The sequence below is a fragment of the Vanessa tameamea genome, chromosome 30 (genome assembly GCF_037043105.1).
Source record: "Vanessa tameamea isolate UH-Manoa-2023 chromosome 30, ilVanTame1 primary haplotype, whole genome shotgun sequence".
Taxonomy (NCBI): domain Eukaryota; kingdom Metazoa; phylum Arthropoda; class Insecta; order Lepidoptera; family Nymphalidae; genus Vanessa; species Vanessa tameamea.
Window position 1 is genome coordinate 4,772,966 of NC_087338.1, and position 26,654 is coordinate 4,799,619.

Here is a 26,654-nt window from a genome sequence, read left to right on the forward strand (position 1 = left end):
TATTAAACTATAATAGATCAATATTTAAGTATCATATCCAAGTGACCTGAAGATGATGGCGGGACCCAACCGGATGTGAACGTCGGTAAACCGGAAGCTGTGGCTTATCTTGGGAGGGAACTGTGCTCAACAATGGGCTGCATTAGCATTAGCAGCCTGTAAATTTCCCACTGCTGGGCTAAAGGCCTCCTCTCCCTTTGAGGAGAAGGTTTGGAGCATATTCCACCACGCTGCTCCAATGCGGGTTGGCGGAATACACGTGGCAGAATTTCGTTGAAATTAGACACATGCAGGTTTCCTCACGATGTTTTCCTTCACCGCCGAGCACTAGATGAATTATAAACACAAATTAAGCACATGAAAATTCAGTGGTGCCTGCCTGGGTTTGAACCCGAAATCATCGGTTAAGATGCACGCGTTCTAACCACTGGGCCATCTCGGCTCAATGGGCTGTGATAGGGTGTTTATAATTATTAGTAAGATAAATGGGCCCCCTGATAGTGAGTCTCTACCGCTACACGCATTAATACTGTAACATATTTTAACAATTCCTTAGATCACCAATGCACTACCAATCTTAGGAACTAAGATTCCATGTCACTTGTGTTTATATTAAGACTGTCTCTCACCCTTCAAACTGAAACACAACAGTAATAAGTATTGGTACTCAGCGGATAAATATCAAATGGGACCCCCCATGAACTGTACCTTTTCTGATTATAATAAATAAATAATAAATATTGGACAACATCACATACATTACTCTGATTCCAATGTAAGTAGCTAAAGCACTTGTGTTATGGAAATCAGAAGTAACGACGGTACCACAAACACCCAGACCCAAGACAACATAGAAACTAATGAACTTTTTCTACATCTCGGCCGGGGATCGAACCCGGAACCTCGGAGTTGCGTACCCATGAAAACCGGTGTACACACTACTCGACCACGGAGGTCGTCAAATTATTGTTATGTTTTATTATTTTAATATAAGTTTTATCATTAATCATATATACTGAAATAATTTGAAATTAACGGTCGAAAAATCAACAAACGAATTAGACGGATGTAAAACATAATATATACAGGAAAAAATGAATTACGAACCGTAACAATAACATAACCGGTTATATCCGGTTCGAGCTGATTCGAACCGCTTTCATTTCAACGGCATTTGTCACGAAATTTTTATGAATTATAGGGTCTGAATACATTGACCGCGAAACGCGTATGCCTTTGTTATATTTAGCTTATGTAAATTTATACTTTATGTTTGTTTTTAGCTAAAGAAATATTTGTTTTGGTTCAATGTCGAAACAACTTATTTACTTTGCAAACATAACTCCATTGCCCTCGCCCTCGAGGTCCGATGATGCGTTAAACTGACACGGTTCAAAAGAAAACAATAGCAAGACTTTATGAATCCCTTCCCAGCTATGGTCTTCTACTGAACATTTCGTAACACCCCCCCGATGGTAAGTGGTCATCATCGCTTATAGACAATGTTCTGTAAGAAATATGAACCTCTGTTCACATCGCCAATGCGTTACCAACCTTGGAAACTAAGATGTTATGTCCCTTGTGCCTCTAGTTATACTGGCTTACTCGCCCTTCAAACCAGAACACAACAATACTGAGTACTGCTCTTTGGCGGTAGAATATCTATCAGCAATAGTAGTAGTAGGTAGTGAGATGACCCGGGTTGAATCATTCATGATTCGGAGCCGCATATGGAACTACAAGATCAATAAGCGGTTATATTTTATTCAGAAAAGATACACGACAGATGTTCAACCTTAAATCAAACCTATTTCTTTCATCTCACTAGAAATTCACGATTAGTGCAAACACAAAAACCAGTGGTAGCCTCTCCGTCTCTTCACGTCACGTCACGGTTATAAATAAATCCACTGGTATTCATTCACAATGTACTTCTTTCCGTTTTCACCTTAGAATCTGCTGTTATATGAACTCATCAAGTCGTAAATTCTTGAATCACATTTTGGAAAAAAAATGAGTACTCTGTAGTAAGTTTTAAAACAAATAATACACTTATCAGCATTGAAACAAAAATATATCAGTTTAAATCTACTTATATCTATACATAAACATTCTGTCCGTGTTCATGTAACTGAACTCGTGAACAAGTCCCTGGATTGTTTAAATTAGACTCAACAGATGGCAACGATCGGAAACTATTGTCAAAGTCAAAGTCAAAGTCAAAAATCTTTATTCAATATAGAAGTGTTTACACTTGCTTATTGATAGTCAAAAATCTACCACCGGTTCGGAATTTAACACCTCGTACCTGAGAAGAACCGGCGAAAGAAACTCAGCGGGATATTTTTTTTATTGGCAATAGGGACTGCTGATATAAGTGAAAACTTAAACCTTTTTGGTATATATATTTACGAAACTCATTTTTAATATTAAAAAAAAAGTCTTTATAAGGCGGAGTACGCCCGTACTAAGGGGCATTCTGCTCGTTGGCTTGGTACAGAACGGTAGCTAAAATTATTTTTGTTTGTTTGTATAACCGATTGGTGTTTTATTTTGGTATAAAGGTTATGTAATTAAATGGGTACATGATTCTGTGTTTTTGTTTAATTATTTAATGAAGTGTAAGATTATTATTTTTTTTTTTAATAATTTCTGCTTCGAACTCCTAAATATATATTAATTATAATATTCGGATAATAATCAACCGAATATACAAGAAAAACACAGCACTAATGTTACACAATACGTCAGCTGTATAGCTACATATGTACTGCTATTAAGGGTGAAGGTGAAGCGAACACACGAGATAAAAATATATATATATATATAAATAAATATTTGACAACATCACATACATTACTCTGATTCCAATGTAAGTAGCTAAAGCACGTGTGTTATAGAAAATCAGAAGTAACGACGGTACCACAAACACCCAGACAAGGGCAACATAGAAAACTAATGAACTTTTTCTACATCGACTCGGCCGGGAATATCGAACCTCGGAGTGAAAATCGGTGTACACACTACTCGACCACGGAGGTCATTAAATTGAAATCGCGCTGGGTATGAAATGTTTTTGGATGGGTGAACCCATTCAAAAAGCGTCGAACAGCATGTTTCGCGCCAGTCATGAGCATATCGGAGACGTGAACCCATAAGATTTTCCCTACCAAAAAGTTGTGCACTTTTATACATAGGGAAAATCTTATGGCTACAGAAGTCTTCACTTTAATAAAATTATTATTCATAAAATAGAATTGGACAGGAAAACCACGAAAAACAAAAAAACATACGACATACCTCTAATTTATTTCCGAATCTATCTGCCATATATAGTCTATAAAAACGCTAATTCACTCGCTACCGCTTCCGCCTGTGTCATACCAACAATGTTTGCCTTACATTCGTGAATATCGTGACCACCGCACATTATAATCGTGCCATACATTGAAATATTCATTTACGTTTTTCCTGATGTATACGATACTGCCATTACGTTATATAATGACCGTTAAGTTACATTGTAAACAATTAAAATTATTAAAGCGATTTAATTAATAAATGTCACGTGGTATTAGCATTTATCTATTTCTACTTTGGAATTGAATCTGTAATCATTTGGGGAGATATCATTGGAAAGGCAGTGTTTTTTATTTATTTATAGGTGACTGGCATGACTGGCAAATGGAATACCTAATAAGTGATCGACACTAAACCATTAATGTACCACCAACCTTGGGAATGAGCCGAGATGGCCCAGTGGTTAGAACGCGTGCATCTTAACCGATGATTTCGGGTTCAAACCCAGGCAGGCACCACTGAATTTTCATGTGCTTAATTTGTGTTTATAATTCATCTCGTGCTCGGCGGTGAAGGAAAACATCGTGAGGAAACCTGCATGTGTCTAATTTCAATGAAATTCTGCCACATGTGTATTCCACCAACCCGCATTGGAGCAGCGTGGTGGAATATGCTCCATACCTTCTCCTCAACGGGAGAGGAGGCCTTAGCCCAGCAGTGGGAAATTTACAGGCTGATTATGTTATTATTATGTGTTAACCTTGGGAATTACGAACTTGTATCCATTGTACTTGAAAATACACTGCTCTTACGGTTCAAACGCGGACACAATAATACTAAGTATGTTTGGGATGTTTTGCTGTAGCAAACAGACTGGCAATAATACTTAGATGAGTGGGTGGTACCTACTTAGTGGGATTGACAAAAAACCCTATCACCAAGTAATACGTTATAGAGTTGAATATTCTTGATATTTATAAATGAAATTTAGACCAAGAATACAAGAGCCATGTTGACTCCTGAATTATTATACCTTCTGGACCTTACTTGTAAGTCAGATATCTGAACCAGGAAACTTACCTTCAGGTAGAGGTCACCTTTCACACACAGGACATCTTTTTTAAACATAAATCTTCTGAAAGTGTGTTGGGTTTTAATCCAACATAAAAGCTGAATGGTTCGCCTTTTCGGGACACATCGCGATTGCAGACAACATAAGTTAAGATTTTGTTTGTTTATTTATATAAATTTGTTGCGTTTATTTTTTTTATTGTCTTTTAATTTTTTAGTTCTTTTTTTGTTGTTTTCTTATAGTCATTAGTTAATGTTATATTTCCTATGGTTTTTATTTTTTTTATTATTTATCTTTGCAATGTATGTTTGTCCTGAATAAACATTTTATTTATTTCTTATTCTTACTGAATTGACGACCTCCGTGGTCGAGTAGTGTGTACACCGGTTTTCATGGGTACGCCGCTCCGAGGTCCCGGGTTCGATTCCCGGCCGAGTCGATGTAGAAAAAGTTCATTAGTTTTCTATGTTGTCTTGGGTCTGGGTGTTTGTGGTACCGTCGTTACTTCTGATTTTCCATAACACAAGTGCTTTAGCTACTTACATTTGGATCAGAGTAATGTATGTGAAGATGAAAAAAAAAAAAAAGAATTCCTCTGAAACATCTTGATGTTTTTATTAGTTTATTTGAAGGAATACCTAGATACGTTAGATTTGACCTGCGATGTGTGTGATTTTATCCGGAAACAGTTGAGCCGGGCTAGTATATTATAAATTAACAGACACATAAACTATATTATTATATTGAAGACATTATAATAAAAGTTTTTATACGTTCTGTTTTCAATGGTGAGTAAGCCAACGTAACGCCACATGGGACGGGACATTATATTCCATGAATGGTACCGTATTCGAGTGATGTGATTATGATGAAGTATGATGATGACTTACTACCTTGAGGCCCATCACCTCATCCTTTCTAAAAATAATTAAACAAATGCATTTCTTTATGTGGAACATATCTTGGAGCAATACTAATTCGTATGCCGTGACGGCAAACGGCAATGTCTGAGAATATACGAATATTCAAACTTAAGCATATAATTTTCAATTCCCCTGCGGTCTCTCAAGATCTCTCATTTGAGATCAGTTATCCTTTGAACACTCGTTCTGGTCGTATATTTTTATTTGTCACTTCTACGATTACAAGATTGGAAAAAAGGGTTTCTAAGATGTCGTTTTGATGACGATCAATTAGATTTTGGTCACCGTAGGCAATCCGAGGAGACTAACCAACTATATAGGATGTATCTGTGTCTGCGTGTGCTTTGTACATTACTTTTCTAACAAAATCAAAACCAAAAATTAAATTTAAAGCTATCACCGGTTCGGAAAGTAGAGACGAGACTGCCAGAAACTCAGTAATTACACTTTTTCACCTTTTAAATAACAGAATATTTATCTAAAAAAAATACAATTAAAATATATATCCCGCCTATAAATCAACAAATACTAAGTCCACACATTTTTATCTTTAATATAATCTTGTATTGTGTAATACGTTTTATTTATCAATGTTTTGGTTCGTTACAGTTTGTCCAAATTCAGAGTGTGTCTAACAAAACTTTTAACCTAACACAAAAGATTTTTTTTAATTAATAAGCTATTCTTAATTTTAAGTTACTAATTTATATTCGTATTTTACTGCTACGTATATTTTTTGCACTTTTTATCTTAATTATATTTTTTACTTAAGCTTAGTGCATGCTGTGATCTCCTATAATTGAAGGAGCACACGACTTGTAACCCTTATATTTCTTTATTTTAAGAACATGTATTTTGTGTGTATCTTTTGTTGGAGACTCGAGAACAAATGATTTTTAATTTTTTAATAGGCTAAGTTAAAACTGACTTACATAAAATGGAATCCAAATGTAGTTATCGCACTAAGAATTATCTTCTTTCAATCATCATCAGTCATTTTCCATCAACACGAATAATTCTTCGCTTGATGTTGCATCGCAATGATGTTGATAAAAATACTTTCTATTAATTTGAGCTAAAAGCCAAGATAATCTCCTGGTTCGAACGGGATATTAATGACCGAAAATTACGGATTCAAGCCCGGCCAAACACCCCTGCACTTTTGGAAACAAAGTTTGTCGCATGTGTGTTAGACTTACCGCCATCCGCCGCCTTTATATTGTTGTTTTTCGGTTTGAAGAGTGAGCCAGTGTAACTACAGGCACAAGGGATATAATAACTTAATTCCAGGTGTCAAATGATTAAAATTTCTTACGGCACTGATGTCTATGGCCCATTGTACCACACCCTCCTCCAAATATTTCACAAAAAAAATATCAACCAACACCCATGCGTGATGGAATAAGCTCCAAACTTTCTCCTCAAAAAAACGGAAGAACTTTGTCCATCAGTTTTACTTTAGTTTCACTGACATGAGTAATTAAATTCGTTCGTGACATTGGGCGGCTGGTTGTAACATTCTATTTCCGACGAGCTTGAAATAAAAGTACGCTTATTACTTATGCGTATACTCAGAGATTTAGCCTTTCAAGTTTGAGAGCCACCCAATTAGATACTTGCACGCTATCCCAGCTGAATCATAGTCTCAGTTTCCGTCAAAAGAAAATTTTGGAGCATATTCAATGAGCACCCACGATTTGATCACTTTTGGCGATATTCCAAAATAATTAAAAGTATGCATTTGTAAACAAATGAAAACATGGAATTTGTAATACCACGTATTATTTTTGACTGCCGCTAGATATCGGGTAGGAGAGTAAAATAAAGATGCAAGAGAGGTTATCTGTGTTTTTGCACATACATTTGCACTATATGGAGCCGAGATGGCCCAGTGGTTAGAACGCGTGCATCTTAACCGATGATTTCGGGTTCAAACCCAGGCAGGCACCACTGAATTTACATGTGCTTAATTTGTTTATAATTCATCTCGTGCTCGGCGGTGAAGGAAAACATCGTGAGGAAACCTGCATGTGTCTAATTTCAACGAAATTCTGCCACATGTGTATTCCACCAACCCGCATTGGAGCAGCGTGGTGGAATATGCTCCATACGTTCTCCTCAACGGGAGAGGAGGCCTTAGCCCAGCAGTGGGAAATTTACAGGCTGATTATGTTATGTTTATGTTTTGCACTATATCTCTTGCGCGGTAAACTGGTTATCTTTAAGAAGGACCGCCGTTTTAGAAAATCGGCCAAGAGAACCTTATAATGACTAATTTTGTACGACATACAATTTGCCAACAAAATTTATCATTAACAAGAGTTTTAAGGTTAATATTCCTCAACATACTGACTATTAATTATTAAATTATTTATCAAATAACATTTCCTTTATAATGTAAATATAAATCCGAATAAGAATTATTTGATGTTTGATATTAGATCCTTCAAAGTACTCAACCAGAGGCTGTCGAGAGGCTTTCGATGGTTGACACGGCTTTGTCAGACAGGCTACCGAACGAGCGCATTATATATGTACTAAAACAATGTACTACCCCGTTGGTATATTGACTAGATATAAAGCTACAGATCCCAAAGTCCCGAGTTGAAACCCTAGGTCGGTCTGATAAAAAGTTATAAAGTTTTACGGTCGAAAAAGTCTCAGTATCAGCCCAGAATTTTAAATTGGAAGTATGTACGCTCTGGTGATGTCTAGGAAAGCTCGTAAAGCCTTTGCTCCTGAGTCTGAACTCTGCGGTCGCGTCAGATTTGCCCTCCCATTGGCCTAAGAGAGTGAGGGAATAGTGCTCCTGTGTTCACGCACACACTTGCACAATATAATATGTCCTGCGTAGTTGACTAGTCTTCTTTGAGATTAGCCACTGTGACATCATATGTCATAACATAAAATTAAACTTAGTCACGTTAGTAGTTTAAAAGCAGATGAAACTGTAACTCACAGCCACATCTATAATAATTTAACGCTTAAGCCATCTCCATAACGTGCTGCTTTTTATGGTGAAGTCTAGTGTTTTTTTTTTATGATATAGATAGGCGGACGAGTTTTAAGCCACCTGATGGTGAGTGGTCAACGCCACCCATAGACAGTGGCTTCCTTACATCGCCAATGTGCCATCAACCTTAGGAACTAAAATGTTTTATGCCTGTAATTGCACTGACTCACACTCCCTTATTAAAAGTATAAATATCTTCAAAAGTGGTTTATTATTCCGTAAATTCCTAAGGCTAAGGCCTCTTCTCCCTTTGAGAAGAAGATTAGGAGCATATTCCACCACGCTGCTAAAATGAGGGTTGGATACACATGTGGCAGAATTTCGTTGAAATAAGACACATGCAGGTTTCCTCATGATGTTTTTCTTCACCGCCGAGCACGAGATGAATTGTAAACACAAATTAAGCACATGAAAATTCAGTGTATATTTTTTTATATATTCGAAAATTTGTTAATCAATTACGCCCGAATATATGGATTTGAATTAAATCTAGCACACACATAAATACCAGTCTGGAAAAGCACCGATTTTTTATTTCGGAAAAATGCATACGCTGACGAAACCACAGGCGGTAACTAGTAGTTATATTTGTCTCGTATCGCCTTAAGCCATTGCTGCCAGGTCACAAGAATGGTCGCAGTAAAGAACTTTCTGGAAACGATAAAAACTCCTAAAATCGTTAAAAGTTAGAGCTATTGATTCCTTTGTAGCTAGACTTTATTTGTCCCACGAGCTCGAAAACATTCGTCAGGGTTAGTGCAGACGGATGAAGCGTTAACGAACTAAATAGAAAGAAAAAATAACAATACAAAGTTAAATTATATAATTATAATAACGCATTTATTTCATGATATAACCGGACAAGGCCATCTGATGGTAAGTGGTCACCACCGCCCATAGACAATGGCGTTGTAAGAATTATTAACCATTCCTTACATCGCCAATGTAGTTACACTGACTCACTCACCCTTCATACCGGAACACAACAATACTGAGGAATCCTTTTTGGCGGTAGATTATCAGATAAATGGGTGGTACCTACCAAGACGGGACAAAGGCATACCACCGTGTAACTGTGAATTCTTACAGCACTGCAGGTATTTGTCAGTCTGCGCTGACCCTTATCGTCGCAAGTATTAATTACGGAGCCAATAAATGACGATTTCGACGAAATAGTTCTTCGTTTATATTGGAAGACTTTCAAGGCGCTTAGCTCATTCTGGTTTTTAGTCAAGACAAACATTTTTCTTTATAACAGCAAACAAGAGGTGAGGCAGACAGTTTTTTTTTTCATGATACAGGTAGACGAGCAATAGGCCCACCTAATGATAAGTGACTACTTGGTAGTAGGGCTTTATGCAAGCCCTTCTGGGTAGGTACCACCCACTCACTTTGAAGGGGAACGTGTAACTACAGGCACATGGGACGTAACATCTTAGTTCCCAAGGTTGGTGGCGCATTGGTGATGTAAGGAATGGTTAATATTTCTTACAGCGCCATTGTCAGGTGGCCCATTTGCTCGTCCGCCTACCGACGTCATAAAAAAAAAGTGATAACCACCACCCAAAGACAAGGCGTTGTAAGAAATATTGACCATTCCTTACAGAGCCAATGACCTACCAACCTTGAGAACTAAGATCTCGACCAATGATATCGCGTCAATCCAATGTCCTTGTTTATATTGCTTTACACCTATCGTGGTTGGAACAGGCTGCACTAAGTCGAACGACTACTTATGAATAAGCCACTTACTTCTCTCTGTATGTAATAGCCTTCTGCACACGCGCGTGTTTGGTTGTGTGCGTCTGTGTTCATGTACGTGGATTGTTTATTGATAAGATTGTTTTCATTAATACTCCATTTCATACCTGGAACAATGAACTTACTGTTAGGGATATTACATATTAGTAAAAAGAAAATTTAATACTTGTATGACCTTGATGTATATCTAGAATTCGATACTTCATAAAGCACGTCGGCTATGACGGAGAGAAGAAAAGAAAAAATTTAAAATACAATCGTATAACTATTTAAAAGTATGAAATAAACACGTTCACTTGTTTGCTCATTTTTGAATAAGACGTAGAATTAGAACACGATTTTATTTAAAATAACAATAAGAGTTAAACTGTTCTTTAATCTTAGAATATAAAGTGCCGTAACAAAATCGGTTACCAATTCTTGTTACTGAGGCTATATAGACACTGGTTTCCAACGACTACCACCTGCCAGAAGTTAGTGGGAGTATCATTTGTATCCCACCATCATTAAGGCGTACTTAATTTAGGGCCAATGAGTTTTAAAAATTTTGAAAGTTTGTTGTAACTTTCAACATGTTTAATTTTTCCAGAAAGTTCAAATTACAACAAATAAATAAAATTTAAGTATCTAATTGTAATTTAAAAACAACATGAATTTAAAAAATTCGAATGTTTATGTGATTCAATCAAAAAAAAAACCTTTTTATTTTGATCAAAACTCAAAATCTAAATTTAAATATACCTTTTTTAGGCTTTTACAAGCGCTTTTGAATCGTAATTTTACATAATTGTATGAAACGTAAAGCTACTACCGATTCGGAAGTAGATTCTACTGAGAAAAACCGGCAAGAAACACAGATGTTACTTTTTTCCAACATTTGAAATACAGTATGTTGGTATAATATATAATCCCATCAAAAACAGAAATGTAAAAATGAGAACCAAGTCCAATATTATGATATATACCTTGGTTGTTGACTTCAACGACAAAAGAAGTGAGATCTAAATGGGTGCCAAGTTCAATGGTCTTTCCTGAAATTTATTTATAACTACATAAAATATCATTTCTTCTTATAACTTAGGATAATATGTTTTTGATGGGATATCACTACTTTTTGTATATCAATTATTAGTAGGTACTTATTAATAACAGAATTAATACCAAATTATTTTTGTTAAACTATTCTTTTTTCCTACGTTTACGGGGTATAATTGTCTTTTTTTGATACGTTCTATATTTTCTTGTACCTCTGAAATGTTCGAGTGAATTGCCCAATCAGTGTCCGAATATTTTTTTACGCGTTTTCTGTTTATACTTAATTTGGCCAAGTCGGGGCGGTATAACGTGCGCAGACGGCTGTACTCTACAATAGAGCTCTCTTGTGCCTTGATTTGACTTGGACCTAAATTGATAAGATGTACTCCATCTAAGGTTTAAACTCTGGAGAGGCCAACGTAAGCCTACTCTTTACGTGCGCTATTGCTGTTGTCGACGTCCCAATACACCTTCTCTATTTTTCCATTGGACCCATTCACCAGTCCTTTGCTGACATCAGCATGCTTGCTCGATACTGTTCTTCCAAGCAATAAGGATCCCCGTTTGTAGCGCTAGAGTACATACTTAAATCATCCCAGTTATGATATACATACTCTACTACAGTCTCACGAAAACTATTTTTTTGTTGCATACTAGTATACTTCAAACAAAGAATATGCAATCAAATAGACTAGGCAGCTTCCATCGGAAGGCATTGGAATAATTCTTATGAGCGCGGTTGTCACTCGTTCGGACACGTCCGCGTCAAGGTTTTATCGCAACGCTCCTATCCCGCTGATCCGGCGTCGCGTCGCGCGCCGTACATCGAAATGCCTATTATTATTTTTTTTTAAGTATAATGATTTTGCACCATTGATGTACGCTAAATGCCAGTTAATAACGCAATAAATGTGAAAGTCGACTATACTCTATAAGTACTAAAACGGAAATATTTGGATTTAAAAAAATTAAGGGTGGTATTCAACTCGTTATATATTCACGTGAAGACCTTAAAATCCACATTAAGACCGGCTGTCATAATTTTTGATTACTGGTTCTTACATAATTTTTTTACCGTTATTACAGGAACTAAGTATAAGTGTTCCTAATAGATCCAATAAAATGAAAAATTATAATAAAATGATAAAAATTTACCAGTTTCAGATTGTTTTTCCTTTGTATTGTATTGTATTCCTAATTATCTACCTTCATGCCAAATTTGAACTTTCTAGGTCACCTGGAAGTAGGTTATAGTTTTGATCTATATGTCAGTCAGTAATAAAAATGACGATTTTTAGACGGTCATATCTAAATAACCGTTTGAGATGCGTTTATGAAATTTGGAACACAAATGTATCTCGCGAGTCTCAATATATGAGCCAAATGTGACACGTTTATGTCAAATAGTTTTTGATTTATGAGGAGGTCAAAAGTGGGTCCAAATGGTTCGTGTAATATTACACACGATGCTGCTCGCCAGTTCTGTTACTTGAACTTGGCTGAGACGCTACCGCGTGTTTAGATATATCCTGCTTGAAAGTCAACAAGTATTAGCTATATTATATATAATATATATTATTTAACAATAGATTAAAGTTTATGAATCGGCAAAGTTAAAAATATCTATGGAATTTTATTATAGAAACAAATGCCTTGCTCCAAGGAATTATTGCCATTGATAAGTCGGAAACTTGGTGTTATAAGCTCATCCTTACGTCTCGTGTGCATACAATGGTTAAAACTGAAACTATTAAAGTGATCAATGTTACTGTGAATGTACATAAAATTTTTGTAAACTATGACGTAACTGTCTTTAAAAACAACCCGAAGAGACCTAACTCTAAGATAAATAGACTGGGCTCATTTTAGTAAAATGACTGCAGTTTCAATATCTGTAGCGTTATAGTTCTCGGAGCTTTACATTTGCTTGGTGGTAGAGCTTTGTAAGGTTGTCTGGTTAGGTACCACCCACTCATCATATATTCTACTGCCAAGTAGCAATACTAGATACTGTTGTGTTCCGATTTGATAACAGTCAGCCACGAGGATAGGCACAAGGGATATCTTAGTTCCCAAGGTTGGCGGTGCATTGATGTAAGGAATGCCTCAAATTCATTATGGCACCAAAGTCTAAGGGTACCATCAAGGGTTACCATCAGATGACCCAATTGACAGTTTGCCAACATAGAAAAAAATTTATAATAATGTTTTCGATTCAAAAGTTCTTTTAAGAGCCTATTCGAATAAAGAATATTTTGATTTCGATCCTGTATCCACACTGGCTCACTAAACTCCCCGCAGGCGTTGGGTACTAACTGCAGTACAACAAAAGTACGATTTTTATCGACCAATGAAAAAGGTAAAAATATTGCCGTCTTCATGACATGCTATTTAAATGTACCACGACATTTTCTACCAATGAGAATGTTATTTTATTGTTAGAATAATGTTTTATTACGAGCTTACCCCTTTCAAAGGTCACAGGGCATTGTGGGGGTAGACTATGTTCTCCTTCAAGGTGCTTGAACTTTGTCTATGTTTTGTTTCATAAATTGACTAGCGACCGCCCCGAGTTCGTACGGATGCAATTTATTAATAAGAAAAATAAAATGAATTATGAATCTTTATAATATTTTAAATGCGAAAGTAACTCTATCTGAAACTTTTCCAAGCTTAAACCGGTTAACCGATTTAGATGAAATTTGGTATTTGGATAGTTTCGAATCCCGAGGACATATGCTCCTTTTTTTAATTTAGTTCTCGAGGGAGTCAAATGAGGGGTGACGGCTTTTGTGCTATATATTTCTCGCGAGTAAAGACGCAGGTTTAGCTAGTTAAATATAATTAATACTCCAAAGTACTTAAGAATAATGAAGCTTTCTAAGAATTGTAATCAAAACTTTACCCTAAAACCCACTTTAAATTAAAATAAATTAAATCAGTACAGATATCTTGCATTACAATCGAAACTTAGCTTTAATTTAATTCATTGTTTTAATTTAAGTGACGTTGTAACTTTTATGGAATTAAAGATCTCTAAACGTAAGAAAAAATATTTCAGAATTGGATCAATAGTTCCTGAGATTACCCCCTAAACACAAAAAAATTATATCTCTTCATAAAATTAAAAGATTAATAAAATTATTATTGTTCTTTTTTTTTGTATTTTGCATATATTGGCATAGAGAATACGGTGTACAGCCTGTGTGAAACCCTCAGCAGGGTTAATGCTTCCTATTCGTTTAAAGAGTTGGAGATTATTCCACGCTGCTCCAATACAGGTTGGAGACAAATGTTGACGATTTTTATCCGACATGAGCAGAGTATTCACGATCATTCCTTCACCTCAGAGGAGATTAAACACAAATTAAGCCCCGGATAATTCAGTGGTGGTTTTAAACCCGCATTCTTAAGATAGATTCCACTGGATGCCACATGCCCCACTATTTTAAAGAAAATATTAAATACTATTAACACAATGAATAAACATAAACTTGTTACTTCTAAAACCCGATAACACAGGGTTAGTACTCGTTTTTGGTACGACGTAAACGCTTAATCAACAGGATTCCCGTAAACGACATAAAAAAATCCATTTTTAAAATTTAAATTCTCGTTGCGGTTTTAAGCTATTTTAAGCTTAAGCTAAACTTTTTAAATGATATAACTCACCTTGATAGATTTGCAACGATCGCAATTTAACGAAAGAATGTACGATTCAGGTCATTTCCAATATAATAATTTTATACTTTTCTTGGTGGTATGGCTTTGTGCAGACTTTTAGACCGCCCACTTACTACATATTCTGCCGCCGATTGCAATACTCACTTTAAATACTGAGTGAGCCAGTGTAACGACAAGTATAGAGGACATTACATCTCAGTTCCCAAGGTTCGTGGGGAATTAGCATAGAAGGGATTGTAGATATTTCTTAAAGCACCAAAGTCTATTGGGGGGGGAGGCTATTAACCAGATCTACCTATTTTCAATAAAAAAACGGGCAGCCTTCTCGTGACTATTAAATTTAAATTAATATTGTTAATTAAAACAAATCATATTCATCACTGTTTCGCTAATAATGTAACTTTTCCAGCACAATATGTAAATGTTTTTATTAAAAAGCAAAGAAAATTCGTGTCTTGTTACGTTTCTTTGATTAGCATGCATGTTACGGCACATATTTGCATGTACTGCACGTTTAACCTGCCCTCAAGTAAGTTAATATTGAAAAGGTCACCAATGAACACAGGAAACTAGTCTTTATAATCTTGTTCAAATACCTTTTTTGATAAAGATATGTAGTTTGTTGATACTTGAACCAATTACCTATAGACCAGTGGAAGTTTAAATAAGAATGCTTTAACACGTTTCAGTTTTCTTTTAGTAGTTAATTGTTGGACATAAGCGTCACCTAATTTGCGCCAAAGCTTTAGTTTATCCAACCTCCGCGTCCAGTCCCACCACTTTCATCAGCTCATTGGTCCACCTGGCCGGAGTTTGCCAATTGGTCTCCGCTTTAAAACTCGTCCACTGTAATGGCCATCGATTCTTCGCCATACGTGACCAGCCGTCTGCCACTTAAGCCTTATTATTTTACAAGCCAATTTTTAAAACTCCGGTTTTTCTCAGGATTAACCATCAAATCTTTAAGCATAGTTTCATGGCAAACTGAGTCTGATGATTTTGCTCGCTAGGTCGATAAATCCAGTTCTTCTCCGAATTTTCCCATTTCTGAATTTATCCGCCAAAGATGCTCCGAGCATCGCTCACTTCATAGTACTATGAATAACCAGCCCCGCAGTTAATGTCTACGTTACGGCACCGTATATTATGGCAGGTAAGACGCATTGGATGAAAACTTTGATCTTCAATTACTGCGGCATCGACGACGTTAAGGCTTGACATGAATAAAAAGGCAAAATGTTTAGTCAAAATAGATTCAAAGTAGAAAAGTTGAACTCGCTTAATCATTATCAAAAATTTACCATCGGTTCGGAGAAGAACCGGCGTGAAAAACTCAATGAGACTTTTTTATCTCATATGTAACAATTGTGGGTATCATTAAAATAACATTTTTTTTTTAAATCTGAAATTGAACTTCAAACCCAAGTGTGTGATTGAAAAATGCTGCAAATCTAAAAAACTTTTCGATTCTCTTCAAGCTCGTAGTCGACTAAACATATACACACTCGTTGAAACATAACAATTCTTGTTCGAATAAAAATATTCGAACATATTCTTTTTTAAATATTTTTTTCTAAAAACTGAAGTATTTTCGTCGTCGTTTAGAACAACAAACAAGTAAACGAGCAAATCATTATAGATTGCCAATTTAATGCAACGCAATAGATATTTTTTGTTTTGTTAGCACGCAATGCAAAGTAACGCAATTGATAATGTCATGTACGTATAAACGCGCAGTACTGAGTCAAAGACTCAAAATCATTATTCACTATTGAAATGCTTCATTTCCTTATTGATCGTTTTACATCTACTACGGTTTGGTACAAATACCCTGTGGTATTATATACTTGCTGGTCACAGACCAGCGAAGAGCTGGCGGAATGAACTCAGCGGCATGTTTTTTTTCTGATCTTGAATTTGTCTTCCTATGAAAAGAGTCTTTACATTACATTAGCCTGTAAATTTCCATTTGCTGGGCTAAGACCTCCTCTCCCTTCGAGGAGAAGGTTCGGAGCATATTCAACCACGCTGCTCCAATGCGGGTTGGTGAAATACACATGTGGCAGAATTTCTTTGAAATTAGACACATGCAGGTTTCCTCACGATGTTTTCCTTCACTGCCGAGCACGAGATGAATTATAAACACAAATTAAGCACACGAAAATTCAGTGGTGCTTGCCTGGGTTTGAATCCGAAATCATCGGTTAAGATGCAAGCGTTATAACCACTGGGCCATCTCGGCTCTACTGCTAGGTAAAGACTTCCCGAACTTTTGAGGACAAGGCACACATTAAATTAACACAAATGAAGCAATGAAAATAGCCTTATCTTTACTTAATAACTACAAGTGGAGGTGATCAATTTATTTCCAATACGTAAATCATGTACAAATTATCTAGCTTTTTAATATCATTTATAAATTAATAAATTTTGTAATAACACACAAACCATCCTGTTTTTTTAATTTTAGAATTGAACATTTTTGAGCAATGACCAATATATATTGGCCCACAAAATAATTACCAACCCTGTGTAATCGGCTAGAAGTTATATATATAACTTCTAGCCTTTATATATATATATATATATAAGCTCTCTCTACTCTAGCTTCTATATATATATATATATATGTATATGTTTGTTCTATTAGTTTTTTTTTTCGAATATATACACCATTTTGTATTAAAATAAGAATTGACCGCGTGGAATGGTGGCAAGAATGCTAGCAATATTAGTTAATATTATTTAATGGCTTTTTTAAATAGTGCACTATTAAAACCAGTTCCAACATCAACCACTCGATCGATGTTGAAACTGACGTAGAAGAAATATATTTTTCGATTAGTTTAAAATATTGTATTCCATTGACTAAGCCCTGTAGTTAGAATACATAAATATCAACTGAAAATTAAGGGTTCATAGCAAAACTCTATTTCCGTGTGCCTTATCGTGTTCCGTGAGGAAAACGTCCTGAGGAAACCTACATATGTACAACATTGGAACATTCGTACCAAAAAGGGGCCTCAGTCCAACTTTTTACCCCATTGACATTTCGTCATCAACAAATGGAGGCCTTATCCTAGATATTATTCCGTCTATCCTACACGGAACACATCACCAAAGTTTCATAACCATCATAAATAATTTAGAAGTGCATTGTAAACAAACATGCAAACATACAGTTTTATTTATAACGAAATATATTTTTATACCTTGTCTGTTTCGGGCTTCAAATCGATTCTGATATCTTTTGCGAAATCACTTCGCTGCTTCGAATATAGATTTAATTTTTTAGTACCCTTTACACAAAGCCTTTAACATCTTTTGTCCCTTTATGAAGCGGCGTCATTTTATCTTGTACAAGAGAATCGAATTCTCAATAGAAATGTATTAAAATATTTTACACGCACACAGCTTTGCCCACATACATTCATTTTGTGAGTCTAACACATACATAGATATGCGCTTATAGCATCTCAGTAAAGTTTTTTCTTCTAGTTTGCTTTACAAATAAAATTAACTGGTTTAGTATCTGTTAATATCCCACTACTGGGCTACGGCTTCATCGGCTTTTTAAGAGAAGGTTTGGTGATTAATCCGCCACGCGGTTCTAATGCAGTTTGATTGACAAGTTGCAGTTTTTTATCCGCGATATACACCGAATATTAGATCAATTATAAAAATAAAAGTACATGAAAATTCTGTGTCGCTTAGTCGGGTTGGAGCTCGAAATCTTCGTTTAAAATTCGTGTCTTCTAATCGCTTGGCCATTTCGGACTATGTAATGTCTTAAATCGTATTATTAAACATATTACTTTTGTTATGATATGATATGATATGATAAACTCTGAGAAAATCAGCAAGATGCTTTTTAAGTGGACTTTGCCACTTAATGGAATCACTATGATCATAGATATAAAAATTAATATTTTCTCATATTACCAATGTACCACTGACTTTGGAACTAAGATGTCCATCGTGTCTGTAGTTAACATAATATATAAATAATATATACGCCAATCACACAAGAAAGCAGAGAACACGGCACAGTCAGTCTTACTCACAAGACAAAAGATATATTGGTCCTTCGAGCCGGATTCATATCAAGATTGAAATATTTTAACTAGTCATTAAATACGGTGAAGACAAGACCGAGTTGACGCGAAGTGAGAATATAACTCAACTGTTTAATTGTACCCAGTGTTCAAGTTATCGCCTCGTTATAATTTACGAGATCCCAACTGTTCAAAGTTCAGACCACAGTTAAATCCTTACAAGTCACTTGTGAACATTTAAACAAGGCTGTGTCTAATAAATGTTGCGACGATTGTAGCCACGAATTTGTATTGTATATTGCGTAAATATATACTCCTTTTATTTGAAATAGATAGACAGGCTCATAATTGGACGTGATGGTAAGTAGTAACCGACTTGACGTTGGTACTGTAAAAAATACCAACTTTTATTTCCGGAATTAAACAACATTCCCATGCCCTCGTGATGAGTGAAATAAATCCCCTGTTAAGTGACAAATATGATAACGGCTCTCTTGCCAAAAGCCGAGTGCCTTCAAATGCATAAGTAACTCTGTCTGTTAACTCTGCGCGCTTAAACCGCTGAATCAATTTAGATATGGATGGACATAATTTAGGTATGGAGTTTCAGTCCCGGGACATAAGGTACTTTATTTTTCAGCCCACGGTGAGGTAAAATGATGACGGTCTGTATGGTAATGTCAGTTAGTTAGATTTTATATTTCTGGTTTTATAAGGACTATAACATAGTCCAGTGTTTAGTTCAACCATTGAATCTGGGAGTTGGCACATTTATGTTGCTCTGTATAATATATTAAATGAAGACATTTTGGCTTGGTAGCCATAAAAGGCGGTACAGCAGCTTTCGTTTTCATTTCATCGCCAGACAACGTTAAGGATATATTTGTTACGTAAGGTCTTACTTATCTTAAAGGAAGTAGACTTTCTTTAAGATTTTTGTACCGTCTTAATTCTGTATTCGAAATTTGATATTTTTTTCGCTTTCCGTTCAAAACGTAATGAATTTTATGTTTGTCAAAGGAAGTGAAAATTGTTATCAGATTTTCATTCATAATTACAACTGTTGAAAACGCCTGGCGTTCAAAACTCACAATTACCTAAATCTATTTAGAAATTTTCTCGACGTCCGGAGCGGCTTTGTTTTGAGAAAATCTGTAAATTGAATTTTTCACTAATAGATAAACCATTTTAAACACTTGATTTTAACACATTTTCTTTTATTTTTAATAACAATAATGAACAAAGACCCTACATTACCACAGTTAAATATCGAATCGAAATACAACAAATCATTTTTGAAAAAAGAACCATGATTTCCATTTCAACGTGTTAATATTCACAAAAAGCATAAACCGTTGATAAAAATCTCTAAGAAATGAGAATAGTAATAGCCTTATTACTCTCGAATTGCGGTTTTTAGCTAAATAAAGTAGAAATTATGTAAATATGCCTCTGAAGTTTGTAAAAACGGACTTCCCTTCGAGATTTATGTTATTTTTCGGTTCGCATTCTAGCGTTATGTAAATTTATTTACGAGACCGAGGCGGACTGTGGAACGTAAAGTCGATACTTGGATCAAAATAAGATTTATTTATTACACCTTCTTTAGAAGTTCTTCGTAAACGCAAAATTTGTCGAAGTTTTACTTGATGAGGTAGAAGAACATCAATAATCAACTGTGAAGTACATATGTTTCGAATTCCTGTCAATAGATGGCGCTCATTCGTTTTGCGTCAAATCTGAATCACGATGGCTTTAATTTTAATATTAACTATATAACGTTTAGTCACCGATACTTTTATGCAAGAGGTAGGTGGACGGGCAAATGCGCCACCTGATGGTAAATGGACACGAACGCAATTTAAAATATACCGTTTTCAAATTTAAATGTCTTACATCTCTTAGCGTTACCAACCTTGTGAAAAGTTATTATGTCCATTGTGTCCGTAGTTACACTAGCTCACTCAACCTTCAAACCCGAAACCAGCCATACAAAGTATTGCTGCTTGGTGATAGAATAAATTTTAAATGTGCGGTGTACCCTTACGGGCTTACACAAAGCCCTACCATGTAAACTTCAGGCGTAAACAAATTGGTCCTTCGAGCCGGATTCAATCAAGTTAATTTAAAGATGTTTAAGCGCGTAGTAATATAGGAAATATACACCATATGGTATTTATTGGGTATTTAAAAAAAACACGGTCATAAAATGACGACCTCCGTGGTCGAGTAGTGTGTACACCGGTTTTCATGGGTACGCCACTCCGAGGTCTCGGGTTCGATTCCCGGCCGAGTCGATGTAGAAAAAGTTCATTAGTTTTCTATGTTGTCTTGGGTCTGGGTGTTTGTGGTACCGTCGATACTTCGGATTTTCCATAACACAAGTGCTTTAGCTACTTACATTGGGATCAGAGTAATGTATGTGATGTTGTCCAATATTTATAATATTTATATTTAAATGGCGGGAAAACTCTTTAGGTAATTCGGAAAATTTACATTGGATCAGTGTCATCGTGGCTCGAAGCTTTGTATCGCTACAGTGACGGATGAAGGCGTATGCATTAAAGTGAGATGAGAATACAGAGATATATTGATCGGTGAGATTGAATAGAATTCCAAATTAGGACGAACAAGGAAGTTTGAAAGTATAAAAGCTAGCTATTGATAAATATACTTGATACATTACGTAGATGAATGAATGTTTTATTACAAAGAGAATGTAATGAACTAAGGTAGGTTCCTGCAGTTACACTGGTCACTCACCCTTCTAACTGGTAAACAACAATAGCAAGTATGAGGCTGTAGTAGTGTAGGCAGTAGCAAGTGCTGAGCGGTAATATCAGATGAAAGAGACGGATATATGTTTTTTTTTTTTTAATATTTTTTACAATATAAAAAATATATCTTGAGAACAGCCTAGAGCTGATCGTTTATTTCCAATGTGTGTTCAATCTATAAAGTCGACAATGTTTTAATAAACTTTAGAAAACAAATATCCAAGGACAAAAAATTACAAGGTTTTCTGGAATCCTTTTTAGTCAGGTAACCTCCTCGTCGTCAGGTACCTTGTATTAATGGCGTGTACTTTACCTTATACACACAGCCTATTCCCTTGCACCAAAAAAAATACTTTTCAAGTTGTCGTATAAGTTCGTCGCTAGAACTTTGCTCGTGGACACTAGAAATTAGTATTCAATGTAAACATAAATAACGGAACTTACTTTAAAACTAAATCATAAAGTCCCTGGTACGATCAAAGATACCTTTAACGCCATTACACCGGGTAGAAAGTACCTCTTCGTGTTTAAGCTAGCATTTGATACCCTTATTACTACAGAAATAAAACTTTAAGGCAAAGGACATTAACATACTTTGTAATTATTTTTAATTACGCTCCCAGCTGGTGGTCACGTGGTACTTAACTGACAAGCTTTTATGGGACGTTTTTTTTTATTTCAAAGTTCGTGTATTATTGTCGTCGTCTTGATGTTAAGTAGTTATTGATGTTTTTTTATGAAAGTTGGTACTTTGGTGTTCTCGAACATTGATAAGGCACTTTAAGCTATGTAAGTATGCTTTTATGTTTATCTTTGTATGACACTATAGCATATACCAGTGTAACCTGCAGGCACAAGGGACATAACATCTTAGTTCCCAAGGTTGGTTATATTGGGATGTAAGGTAGTGGATTTTTTCCCTTCCACTAGATGGTGACATAGGAATAGAGTGTACACTTAGGTTTATGTGCTCTGACAAGTTTTGCATGTTTGCTAATTCACGCAAACCATTTGAAGATTTAAGAACAAAAAAAAATGACATAAAAAAAATTGGTATCGTGAGACATTCGGTTGGAACGGAGTTGCTTACCCTATATATTATGTATTAAAAAAAAGGCACAATACAATAATCACCTTTAAGAATAATAATAGAACGAGAGAAAGAGAAAGATATAGAGAGAGAAAGAGAAGGAAAGATCGCCTGCACGTATAACCCTTTCAACTGACGTCACGATTTCGGTCAGTTCACCGTACTGTAAGACGCGTAAAAGAACTACATACCAAAAATAGTCACCGAAATGAGGCGACAAAAATATTCAGAACGTAACGCATCTTCGAGGGCAAAAACAGAATTATGAACTTCAACAAAATTTAATTCTCTATAGTAAAACAAAATGCAAAAGCAAGCTCGTTAAGAATTTTTCGGAAAATGTTTTCGTAAAAGTTAAATTTTCAGCCTGAAAATCTTAAATTTAAGCACAACGAGCTTACACATAGCAAGCTCATGCTTAACATAACCTAAAATATATACAAAGGCTGTGTGACGCAACGAAAACATGCTATACTTTGATTTAATACTAAAATAAGATAAGCTTCTTACCTAAAGCTTGCGTTGAGGCTGCGAACTATTTCCAGGTCAAAGTGCAAAAACATATTTAATAAAATATTATTTTATACTAATCATAACTAAGAATTTTTTATTATATTTAAAGTTTTTTTTTTCATTTTATTTATGGCGTTGGTTGGCGGACGAGCATATGGGCCACCTGATGGTAAGTGGTCACCACCGCCCATAGACAAAGGCGCTGTAAGAAATATTAACCATTCCTTACATCACCTATGCGCCACCAATCTTGGGAGCTAAGTAAAATGACAGACGTGATGGTTTACAAAAGAGACCAATCCGGTCTACTTATAATCTTGGAGCTAGAGACTCTCTTCGGAATGTTTTTAACAAAGTGAGAATACTCACTGTTGCGTCACAATATATTTACAACAATAAGGTTTAAAGAAGTTTATTTTCCAAAAAGAACAAAGTTCGCTTACAAAGGAAATTTTAAAATTATAACTACAATTAAGATATTACAAATAATAAACAGTAGTGATATCAAACAAGATCAGTGAAATCCTCTAATATATGGGTTTTTTAAATATATTTAGAGATTTTGAATTTACAACACTTAGAGGAACAATGTTATGTATGATATATTTTTTTTTTTTTTTTTAAATTAACATGGTTATTTTTATTACTAACATTATCTAAAACGGGATATTTACCATGTTTTTTATTTTTATTTGGTGGAGCTCGATATTTCGAGCTCCACCAAATAAAAATATATGTATATTCACAGTAATATTGGTGACTTTAGTAGAATCAGTGATAATCATTGTAAGTGCACGAGAATTAACGATAAGCTTATAACGCCAAGATTCCGACTGCGCAAAGTCAATAAATCCTTCTTGGGACAAGATATTCGATCCTATAATAAAATTCCGCAAATATTTTTAACTTTGCCGTTTCATAAATTCAAATCATTTGTATAAATTCATTGGTAAAGAAGGCGTATTATTCAATACAAGATTATACATATAATAAAAAAGTCGATATATTACATACATATATAATTGTATTTAACAAACATTACTGTATTTTTAGATGTTGAAAAAGAGTAACTACTGAGTTTCTTGGCGGTTCTTCTCGGTAGAATCTACATTCCGAACCGGTGGTAGCTTCACTTATTATAGTTTGTTAAATGGCGATTCAAAAGTGCTTGTAGAAGCCTACTTGAATAAAGTATATTTTGATTTTGATTTTGTTCAGTGGTTAGATTACTTGAATCTTAATCGAAGTATACAGGTTCAAATGCAGGTAAACGCCATTGAGTTGTAAGGAACATGTCGAAAATATTTCCAATGAACTCGAACTTGAGTATAAACCACTGACTCAGGGTCAAAACAAAATCAATTTAATTTGATGAAAATTATTAAGTGCCGATTTTTCTGCTGTTTCTATGTAGAATCTGCATTTCAAAGCGCTGATATATTTACATTTAAATTTACTTTGTAAAGTTTCATCCCAAAAATATACTTGTCATTTTATACAGTTATATTTATCCTGTTTAAAAAGATTAGAGCATATTCCACGACGCTGCTCCAATGCGGGTTGGTGGATTCACATGTGGCATAATTTCATTGAAATAGACACATACAGATTTTCTCACGACATAATATGCCTGCACAACCGAGCACGAGATGAATTATAAACACAAATTAAGCACATGAAAAAACAGTGGTTTGCCTGGGTTTGAATCCGCTATTACCGGTTAAGATGTACGCGTTCTAACCACTGAGCCATTTCGGCTCACTTGCTAGCTCACTCCCCTTCCAACTTACTAAGTATTACTGCTTGGCAGACATGTGATGAACGAAGCCCTACCACCAAAGGACTCACTGCACGAAGCCGCGTAAAACAACTCCATTCCAATAAGAAGAATCAAATCAAATTCAACTCAGACAAGAACTACACAAGAAATAATTATAATCAAAAGTGAAACCAATCGAAAATAATCCTAACCCTTGAAAAGGGTCTAAACGCAGGCCTTCAATCTCTCGAATCAATACAATAAATGGATCCTTTATGCTGATAATTTCCATCCCCCGGACAATTGTAATTTAATATATGTACATAAAGAGAATTTCTATTTTACCTACGTCCTCAAAAAACCTTTAACGCTATTTCATTCTTCATCTCCACTACAAAGTCGCTTACCGCTGTCTGTCCCTGTGTATTCATAGATCTTTAAAATCACTCAACGGTTTTTGATACGGTTTTTTTACAGATAGATTGATTCAAGAGGAAGGTTTATATGTATAATACATGCACAATATAGTAGATAACACTGATAATTTTAGAGGTTTCCAAAGTGATGTCGTAAATAAACACATTTTTTGCGCTTACATCGCTGGTTGAATACTAGATAGGTCAAAGTATTGTACTACAGTATTGTACACCTTAAAAAGGTCTTCAAAAAGTCCGCGATGGTATATGTCTATCTCTCAGGGATAACCCACAATAACTTTTTTTGATATTATTTGCTTTTTACGAGAAATAATGGCTTATTTTCGAAACGACTTTATGCAATCCTTATCCAATTAAGTTCCCAAGGTTGGTGGCGCATTGTCGATGTAAGGAATGGTTAAGATTTCTTACAGCGACATTGTCTAAAGACGTTGGTGAACACTTACCATCAGGTTCCCATTTGCCCGTCCGTCTAAATCTATTAACCAACCTTATTATATCGACGATGTCAATGAAATAAGTAATTTTCATTGTCCTCTGTGAAACCGTATCTTCTGAAGACTTTAATTGCAAAATTTTATCAACATACTTTTCCTGACAGTTACCGATAAGTACAATTCATAAGCGAAAAATATCGAATTTCATTCCTTTTTTTACCTACATTAACAGCCTGTAAATTTCCCACTGCTGGGCTAAGGCCTCCTCTCCCTTTAAGGAGAAGTTTTGGAACTTATTCCACCACGCTGCTCCAATGCGGGTTGGTGGAATACACATGTGGCAGAATTTAGTTGAAATTAGACACATGCAGGTTTCCTCACGATGTTTTCCTTCACCGCCGAACATGAGATGAATTATAAACACAAATTAAGCACATGGAAATTCAGCGGTGCTTGGGTTTGAGCCCGAAGTTCGGCTCTAGGCATGAGCTCTAAGCAGAAAATTATTTTAAATTAATTCTTAAATTTTTTGCTTATTTAAATAATTATTCCAGACATTTTACTCGTATAACCTGTGGTTCAAGTATTGAAGAAGACTTGCTCCGACTGCAATATTATAATGCCTTCAAAGTGATGTTGAGCCTCCAATATTCTAGTGTAAGTTTGTTAATACTTTAATTTCAATCAGTAAAATATAATTTACCTGTATCGGTAACTTCTAAAACATTAATTAGAAACATTATTATAATTTGACTTTATCTAGATATTTGTTAACTCATCGGAATGTCTGTTGTGGGG

General features: G+C 35.3%; 1 protein-coding gene across 1 annotated transcript in view; it reads right to left on the reverse strand.

The window, feature by feature from the left end:
• The window catches only part of LOC113391633 (synaptotagmin-7), a 632,900-nt gene that overhangs the window by 561,497 nt on the left and 44,749 nt on the right, over window positions 1-26,654 (reverse strand). The window lies entirely within an intron of this gene.